Source organism: Octopus bimaculoides, chromosome 7 (assembly GCF_046866305.1).
Source record: "Octopus bimaculoides isolate indiv1 chromosome 7, ASM4686630v1, whole genome shotgun sequence".
Taxonomy (NCBI): Eukaryota; Metazoa; Mollusca; class Cephalopoda; order Octopoda; family Octopodidae; genus Octopus; species Octopus bimaculoides.
The window spans coordinates 57092544-57101979 of NC_142934.1; the positions used below are offsets into that span (position 1 = coordinate 57092544).

Sequence of the window (9436 nt, forward strand, 5' to 3'; positions counted from 1 at the left end):
TGCCAGTTTAGCCAATAAAAAACACACGCACTGTATATTTGGTGTTAATTTGCTTCAGCTTTATATTACATTAATCTTAATCTTATTTCGGCCAGAGTTCTTTCGTCACACTTCTGTGACCTCATCAGTGGTCCTTTGTTTCCTTCCTTCTTATGTGTGTCTCACCTTGCTAAATATCAGCCATTTTGTATTCTGTATTCCTATTGTATGTGTCTACGCATGCGTGTCTTTCAATGTGTCTGTGTCTTTTGTAAGTGCATGTGTGTATGGGGAGTGTCTGTATCACCTATATACTCTGTTAATACGTGTTCGTTTGTATTTGTTTTATTTATTTATTTGTTCATGTGTGTGTGTGTGTGTGTGTGTGTTTTTTGTGTTTAATTAAATTTTGTTAACGTATGTAGTATTTAATTCCATTTGTTTATCTATGTATTGTATTATACTTTGTTCATATTATTATTGGTTTATGGGTAACATGTTGTCACATGCTGTGGTTTGTGGTTTGTTAGTGGTGTGTGTTAGTGTTCCATTCTAGTTTCCTATTCAGGCTAGGTTTCTCTTCTATTATGTGTGTAGCTTCAGTAATTTGTCTAAGTGCTGCATCACTGCTATGTGTAGATAAGATTTTAATTTCTATGTTGTTCATTGAGCCTCTATGTTCTTGCTCAGCGTGCTGGTACAGAACTGATGAGTTCTTCCCTTCCTTAAGTTCCCTCCAATGTTCGTTTGCCCGCTCCCCTATGTTCCTTGCTGTTTCGCCTACATATGTCATTGTCTTATTTCTGCATCGTCCCTCTGTACATCTTATACTATAGACCACATTTCTGGTTTTGCAGTTCGTTTGTGAGCTAAATCTACATACGATACAGTTCCTATCAGTGCAGGGGGTTCTACTGAAAGGGTATGTTCTACTGATAAGGGATTTAATAGGGTTGCCTGGCCTTTCAACAACCTTAATTCTTAGCTTAAGTTTGTCTAGGGCCCTTCTAAAGCGGTACGCCAGTTCGCCTCTAGGGGTGGTGTCGACGAACATGACACTCTGGTACTTGTGGCTATCGTACCATGAGCTTGCCTTCCCTATTTTCTTCTTAGTCCTTTCTATGGTGTTCCATGATTTGCTCCTATAGAGTGGGCAAATCCCATTCCTATCGTTGCGTTTGATTGTTTCAAACTTCTTCATAGCTCCTTTGTATACCCTGATCCTTTCTTTATGGCTGTAACCTGAGAACTGCATGCGGTGGACGAAATGTTGTATATGTCTCTTTAATTCTGTAGGGTCGCACATGCAGGAGACATTTCGCATTACTCTGACGAGGTCTGCCATCAATATGTTGAATTTGGCATTGTCCGCAATAGCCGAGTTCCGGTGGATCAGGTATTTGGAGGCCATAAGTTTTGTATAATGTGAATGGAGGATTCTGGTTTTATTGTTCTTAGTTTCTAGCCAGAGTTCAGTATCTAATACAGGTAATCTATGGTTAGGGTGTTTAGTAGGGTAGTCTATCGTAACTTTAATACTCTGGTGGATGGAGTTAGCTATTTGCTGGATGCTCTCCATAGTTTTAGTTTCTATTTCTATTTTAGGGGTGCTCTCTTGTGGGGGTGTCTTTACCACTAAGTTGATATCATCGACATATCGAGAGTACACATTCACGAGTATGGAGTTCTGTGTCAGGCGTTCCTTATGCCTTCTGTCCCACCATACCATGAAGAGATTGGCCACATCACCGGCGATACTAACACCGATGGCTGCCCCCTCGTCCTGGGCGTATAATTTGTTGTTAAATTTAAAGGTGTGGCCTTTTAGGGTGACCTTTATACTATCTCCTAGTGCATGTGCGATCATTTTCTTTACCTGGTGGATATTAGTGGGGGTCCGTATGGCTCTGGTCCATCCACTCCATCTCTCTATAGGGGTCTTCCTAGCCATAGAGGTAATTGTGGGTGGTCTACCTCTTAGACGTCTACTAGGGCAGAAATCTCTAAGGTCGTATCTATCTAGATATACCTCGTCATATGTCAATCTAAGTAGGAGGCCCAGGTCTTCTGTGTTGACTTTTTGGAACTCTACTTCGCTCTCGCTGATCATCTCCACGCACTTTTCCACTGCAAAATCCACGTCGATAGATGGGTATAGTGATACCACATCCATGCTACCCACTATACACCCTGTCAGGTTGCAAGTGTTGTTGCAGTCGTTGATCCTGCTGAGGAGATCTTCCGTGCTGTCACAGACATCAGGTGACATCTGGATTATGGGGCGTATGATCATTGAGAGGAAGTAGGAAATCCTGTAGTTACTAGCGACATTCGCTCCACAGACTGGTCTTGTTGGTGGTCCCACTACAGTATTAGTTGTTACTTTGTGGTCCTTACGGAGCCCATACAGCGTCGGGATATCATTGTTCCAGGCTTGGAAGTTGTTGGCTGTGCGCTTCTGGGGTCTAAGAACAATTGTCCACATCATCATGTGGGCATTGAGGACTTTTTCCCTTTCCTCATTTGGCGATGTGAGGTTGCATTGCCTGGATATAGTTCGGCAGGCTGTCTATTGACATTCTGCCGGACTTATCTGTGGGAAGGCATACCACTTCTCCATTTTTCGTGCGCTGCATGAGCTTGTATAGACCACTTGCGGGTATATTCCCAAGTTGTTGGGCCTCTGTCTTATTCTGTCTCTGTCTCTTAGTGTATATCCCTAAAATCTGTCTAAGTTTTGTCCTAGCTATAGTGAACTGTGCTTCCATGTGGTCATGAGTATGTCTAGGGATGCAGACTCTCTTGTTGAAGGGTAATGTTGTTGGGTATACCCGGCTCATATCATATGTTTTGTCATGTAAGTTGAAGAATTGAGTGTCAAGGAGGTTAGTATTCCTGTTGTTGGCCCCTCTGGGGTTGTCTTCTTCGTAACTACTACTACTATTACTGCCGTTATTGCTACTCCCATTCATCCTGTTATTCCTACCACTACTATTGTTACTGTCACTACCACCACCACCACCACCACCATCGCTATTGTTACCACCCCATCTAGTGTTTTCGGTTTTGGTCTACTGACTCCCTGTCCAAGAATTCTGTTGCATTCAACTTTATTCTCCCTTTTGACCCCCATGGCCTTACCTTTGTCTGTGTTCTTGTGCCTATGGTTATCTGTGTCTGTGTGTCCGTTCTCCCTGTTATTGTTGTTGTTGTATTCGATTTTTTCTCTGTTATTGTTTTTGTTTCTATTGCTTGTCCTCATGTGTTCGTTTTTGCTGTTGTTGTTGTTGCTGTTGCTGTTCATGGGGTTGCAGTTGTTTTTGTTGCTACGGCTGTTGTTGCTACGGCTGTTGTTGCTACGGCTGTTGTTGCTACGGCTGTTGTTGCTACGGCTGTTGTTGCTACGGCTGTTGTTGTTGCTGCTGCTGTGGTCATTGTTGGTATTGTTGTTGTCGTGATGTATGTATATGAGAGAGAGAGAGAGAGAGAGAGAGAGAGAGAGAGAGAGAAAGAGAGGAGAAAGAGAGTGTGAGAGAGAAACAGAGACAGACAGAGACAGACAGATAGACAGACAGACAGATAGACAGACAGACAGACAGACAGACAGACTGATTTAGATAAATATAAATATATATTTAGATGTGTGTATGCGTGTGTGCGCACGCGTGCGTACTGTAGTCGATCTCTTTAACTCGCTCTTCTCTAAAAAAATCATTAGCTTAGTACATGTGTAAAAATGAATAGCTTTGCGATTTTCTATGAAACTAAGTCTCTGGAGCAAATGATAGGCGTGAGGATGGTCTCTTACTGAAACCACTTCGTTACACTTATACAACCTATTCTCTTGGTAACTTTATCCATTTCTTAAAATATAAGGCTTTAGTACGTAGTTTCAAAAACAAAATCAATAATTTTACAAGTTTTAATGATGCTACAGATAGTCTCCCAGCTAGATACTATTTATCAGCTGCTGTCAAATATTGTTTAAGCTATAACTGATATTATCACTGCCTGGTCTCACGTTCTCTATCACAACTATTACTACTATCATTACTTGTCTTATTTCCGCCACCTCCGTCACTACTACTATTAGCATTTACTCATTTATTTTAAAGTCCAATTTGCGACTACTTTAACTTGATGGAATCACTTAAGAGAAAATGAAGTCGTTTCTGTGAAACCATAGCACCAATTACTTTTTACTGAAGACATGCTGGCAGAATACATCAATAATAAATACTAATTAGCAACCATTTTTCCTGACGCTTAATTTACAATTAAACATTTCTGAATATTTTATACTTGCAATCAATTCCAATTTGTATCACTGTCATATATATAATTTTTATATTTATTTATTTAGAATTGCTCAATCACATACAGGTGAAGTGAAATATATTTTTAAACAAAAGGTCAATATTGATTAGCTTAAGTAAGTGAAGGCTTACTAATCGAATGAATAGGTTCGAGTATCCAAGTATATTACAGGTACTTTATTGTATTGATCTCGAAAAGAAGAGCTGTAGCAAAGTTATAAAAGTTATAAATGCAGCTATTTTTAAGTTAGAATTTATTGTCAAGCAATAATACTGATATTCTACCACTACTGTCATCTTTACCATGTTCACATACCTCTACGTAATCGTTTAACATGCAAGAAATAGTAGTTAGTTCTCCTTCACATCACCTCTTACAATTTCAAAACCAAAGAGACATTCGGTCATGCAGGCTCAGATATATGTAATCAACAAGCTGGACAAGTATTGAACCGGATAATGAGTATAGGATGAGTAAATAAATATTTTTCGTAAAACAGAACGCTGCTTAGCAAAACAGGTTAGGATAACGCAAGTGACAAGTAGCAGAATGACTATTTAATTGACCAATGAAAAACGAGTTACAGATCAACAATCTCGCTTAAACAACGTCTGAAGACATAAAACAGACTACTGCGAAGACAAAGGTCAATAATATAAGAATCAACAAACTGACGAGTAAACGACAGCTAAAGACAGCATCTAACTAAAAAATTTGAAATCAGTCAGTGGAAACTATAGACAGAAGTTCTGATAATGTGTATAAAACTATACTGAACACCACGGAACAAATGTATGCCTGATGATCGCAAAAGCGTGAAACTTAAGCAGCAAGAGAAAAAGGATTCAGTTTAAATAAACAATATACCGTACATCATTTATTGGGCAATATATGCTTTCTCGTTAACTTACTGCAACATTTGAGGCTCTGTATGTACGAATCGATATGACTATTTACATTGGGTGCAACTCATTACATTTGGGTATAACTCATCGGGTGCAACTCATTACATTTGGGTGTACAAGTGAGAGATGGTTATTAAATACGTGCAGAGGTGTTTAATTACTTGTTTTTTGGTTTTTGTTTTTGTCTTTGTAGAATTGCACGTTAACTCTGACTAGTGACATCTGTTTACAGATTTTGAAATGCTACGTATAGTAGACAACACTATTATAACCTGAGTGATAATCTACGATAGAGTACGCAAAAGTGCAATAAAATTATTCACTTCGGAGTGAGCAAATCAATGAGATCCAGAAGTGTAAAAAATTCCAGACGAGTTTCTTGCACGCACCGGTTAGTATATATATATATAAACGTTAAATTTCGCAAGTTCCCCCTTAAGACGAAATAACCACCCTCCAGAAACTGCATACACTAACCAAGGAACTAAAGGCGAAAGAAGTAATACACGCAGAGAAGACGGATAACCTGTACCATTTAAAATACTCTTTATACAACTCACTTCCCCAAAACGAAATACTAGAAAGCTATAAAATTACCCATTCCAACAACTTGACTCAACTTAATTTATAAGCTGAGACAATTGCGGAAAAATATAAGTTAGAGGGAAAAACAGAACCATACGAATCTAGAACCCCTAGAACCCCTAGAATTAATCTCAAAGACCACAAACCGAACTTTAGCACTTCTGTAAGACTTATATACCCCTCGAATTCTGACTTAGCTAGGATAGGTAAACACATTATTGATAAATATATACCTACACTTACGAACATTATAAAACTATAGCTTTGGTCAAGTTCATATGAAATAATTGACTAGTTTAACAAAATCACAACAAAGAAATAAGCAAAATTCCTACAAATACATATATCCTATTACTACGTTTCTATTAAACCAATCCTCCTCAAAAGAGCACCTATATCCGCAATTAAAACATCTGAGCTAACTAGGGAAGAAGTTGATATAGTATTAGCTGTTAGAAAATCAATTGTTAAATTCGAGGAAAATACTGATTAAGAAAAGATAAGCCGGATATGTCTGACATAACAATGGGTTCAACTGACCCCGCCCAGGTAACTCATATAGTAGGAATTTATATCTTATTCCACCTAAACAAAGAATTTCCAAAAATAGGTGGCGGTCTATACAGGGATAACGCACTATCCACCCTCCTTAACCCTTCCAGCGTAGAGATAGGGAAATAAAGCTTTCTATCTCAATAGAGGAGGAGCACAACACAGTCAACTTGTTAGGCGTAACACTAAACTTAAGTACCGGAATACATGTCATATCATAAACCCTATGAAAACCTTAAGTACATTCACAAAAATAGTAATCACCCCAGGTACATAACCCAATCCATAGTAACAAACATTTCAACCCGCATATCGAATCTATCAGCAAACGAAGAAGTATTTAGGTTAAACGAGGATTAGTACTAGAGAAGGCAAGATATAAAGAAAAGGTAGTATTCAACAAGGGAAACGAAAATAAGGTAGATACACATAGTAAGGTAAATTGTCCAGACCCTAATTATAACACACAAAATAACCGGATTGGAGGAACAAAGGATAGGAGAAACTTCTAGTGAAGCCAAATGGATGATAAATAATAGAAATAGACAAACAGATTTATACAAGTATGCTCGTTAAGCTCAAAATGTAAAACTAAGAACTTGATCTATAGATGTAAAGTTACCTCAGAGGAAAGGAAATACAATTATTTAGATGTCAGCTCTGTGTTTTTTTGTTTTTTGTTTTTTTGTTTTTTTTCCTAAAAACAAACGACTGGCCAATCATTTAAATTCCTTTAGAGATAGAAAAAATAAATAATACAAGCCTAAGTAAACTAATTTGGTCAATTAAAGATAAAAACAATAGCTGTTCTATCGACTGAGAACAAATTATTACTGTTAAGCCTTATCGAGCAGGGGGGATAGATGCGACTTTTGAGTAGAGGAACTTTACTAAGTATTTACACCAAAGCACACATTGATTAGTAAAAGACATGAACAAGTCCTTAGATGTTTACACAAGCACGGTCGGACCTTTAAGGAATATAAAAATAATTTTAGATAGCCAACGCCCCAGCAACAAGTGCGCTTGATAAAACAACTAGAACTGCATAACCTAAACATAAAAATATTTAATAACCATCATAAATAATTAAAAAAAAGCAAATATCCTACACAATGTACAACACAAATAATGCGCAGCCCAACCAAAAGATGTATATAAACAAACAAGAACCCTTAAATACAAGCACGACACTCGAAATCAAAAATAACACACACAACCATTAAAAAAAAAAAAAGCCTCACTAAAGCAACAATCTCGACCTTAACCTATGTTAAGACAAAGCCCTAACTTCGGACAGCGACTGGATTGAAGTTGAGGTCAACAGTATATAAGTATAAATAATAACATACCCACCTCCCACAGAACACTAATTAGCAAAAATTTACGTTCATCATTTCACTTTGAGGATGACTAAATGGACGGATCCTCATCAAGCTGCACCGATAATACTACAAGGTTGAATTTGTAACAGTGAATAGTCGCTGCTGCAGAAACACGTGTAGCTCATTATGATAGGTTGTATATATTTATAAAATATTTTTTGTGGCTGTAAAAGTCTTCATACTTTTTATTACTAATATTAATGATGATTAATATTAATAAACACTCGAAACAATTTTTACTGTCCAGCGAAGAGAACATGGAATTACCCATCGGAAGAATTCACGGAGTGGCAAATAACTAAAGGTAGTCGAGAATATTAGATACTGATCGTTGTGGTTAGCCATTAACTGGAACTTAGCTCAGAGCTAATACGATATCCGCCCGGATAATGCATCCTTCCAAACTCTTCACTATATATATATATATATATATATATATATATATATATATATACGCGCTACAAACAGCATTAGATAAAAAAAAATAATAGCTATGTATATATATTGCAAACATTTTTGCAGAACAGCACTAGCTGTAATATTTTATCTCGGATAAACTACTGAAGATGACTTGAGTGCTACAAAATACACTACTCACTATGATTATAATTGTCGGATCGTCAGAAACGCTGTTTCGACCTCATTTGGCTTCTTGAATAGCAAACACCACTAGACTGAATTAAACCGAAAAATGCTTGTTACTATATAGAAATCAGTAACCATACATTCACTCAGAATGTCAATGTTCGTCACGAGAGAACCTAAACCGTGTTTGAGAATTCACCGACGATATTCTGAGCGAGCGCTGTGCTTCAATTTCCTTTTATTAGATTAGTCAGAGATAGAGGATGAAATATCCATGATGTTTTCAGAACTTCACAAGCTGTTGGTATTGGCATGGTTGGGTTAACGGTCAGCTGCAACGTTTGTTGGTCAATGCTTGCAAAGAAAAGCATGGGTGATGAATGTACTGCAGATGTGAAGACTTCAGAAAGTTACAACCTTATCGAGCAGAAAATAACTGGGCTGAGTGTTCAGTAATTATTATTGAAAAATGAGGCAGGCCGTATCCTCAATAAAGGATATATGCAGCTGGTTAGTTTTAATATTACCTACAGTATCATACACACATACTCGCTTGCAAATAAACACACTAACTTGAGGCAATATAAAATATAGTGACCAGCCCAGGAAGACTGCATTGTCCACAAATGCCCGCAAAGGATTTAAACATAAACCATCGGTATGTTGATAGTTTCATACAGCCTTTTCTACACTCGATATTTCAACAGTCCTTCAAATGAAAGCTTTAGCTGCTTACGTCCCAACTGCGTGCTGTAATTATCTCGCTTTGCTATTGGCTAATACACACACACACACACACATAAATATATACATATATATATATATACATATATATATATATATATATATATATATATATATATATATATATATATATATATATATATATTCTGCTGAATGAAAAGAAACGAGAAAGGCAAAACAAAACATCAAGTCAAGTGAACAACAACGAATAGAAAATCTCTGCTGAATTCAGACGTAAAAGCAATGTAAGTTTGTTTATCGACTTTCAACATTCCATTTAGTATCTATTTTTAATTTACATTACCTGGATTACTATTATCTGTATGTATATTTTGGTTTTGTAATCTTGTATTACCATTTCCGATTGCTGTGGGAGATTTGATA

General features: G+C 37.1%; 1 protein-coding gene across 16 annotated transcripts in view; it reads left to right on the plus strand.

Annotated features, from left to right (window-relative positions):
- LOC106875689 (uncharacterized) overlaps positions 1-9436 on the plus strand; it is a 339933-nt gene that overhangs the window by 202406 nt on the left and 128091 nt on the right. The window contains exon 1 of one of the 16 annotated variants that reach the window (XM_052969701.2): positions 9014-9297. The exons of the other annotated variants lie outside the window; for them this stretch is intronic. The gene's annotated coding sequence lies outside the window, so the exon portion shown is untranslated. Of the gene's footprint in view, positions 1-9013; positions 9298-9436 lie in introns of those variants that run through there. 16 annotated transcript variants of the gene reach the window in all.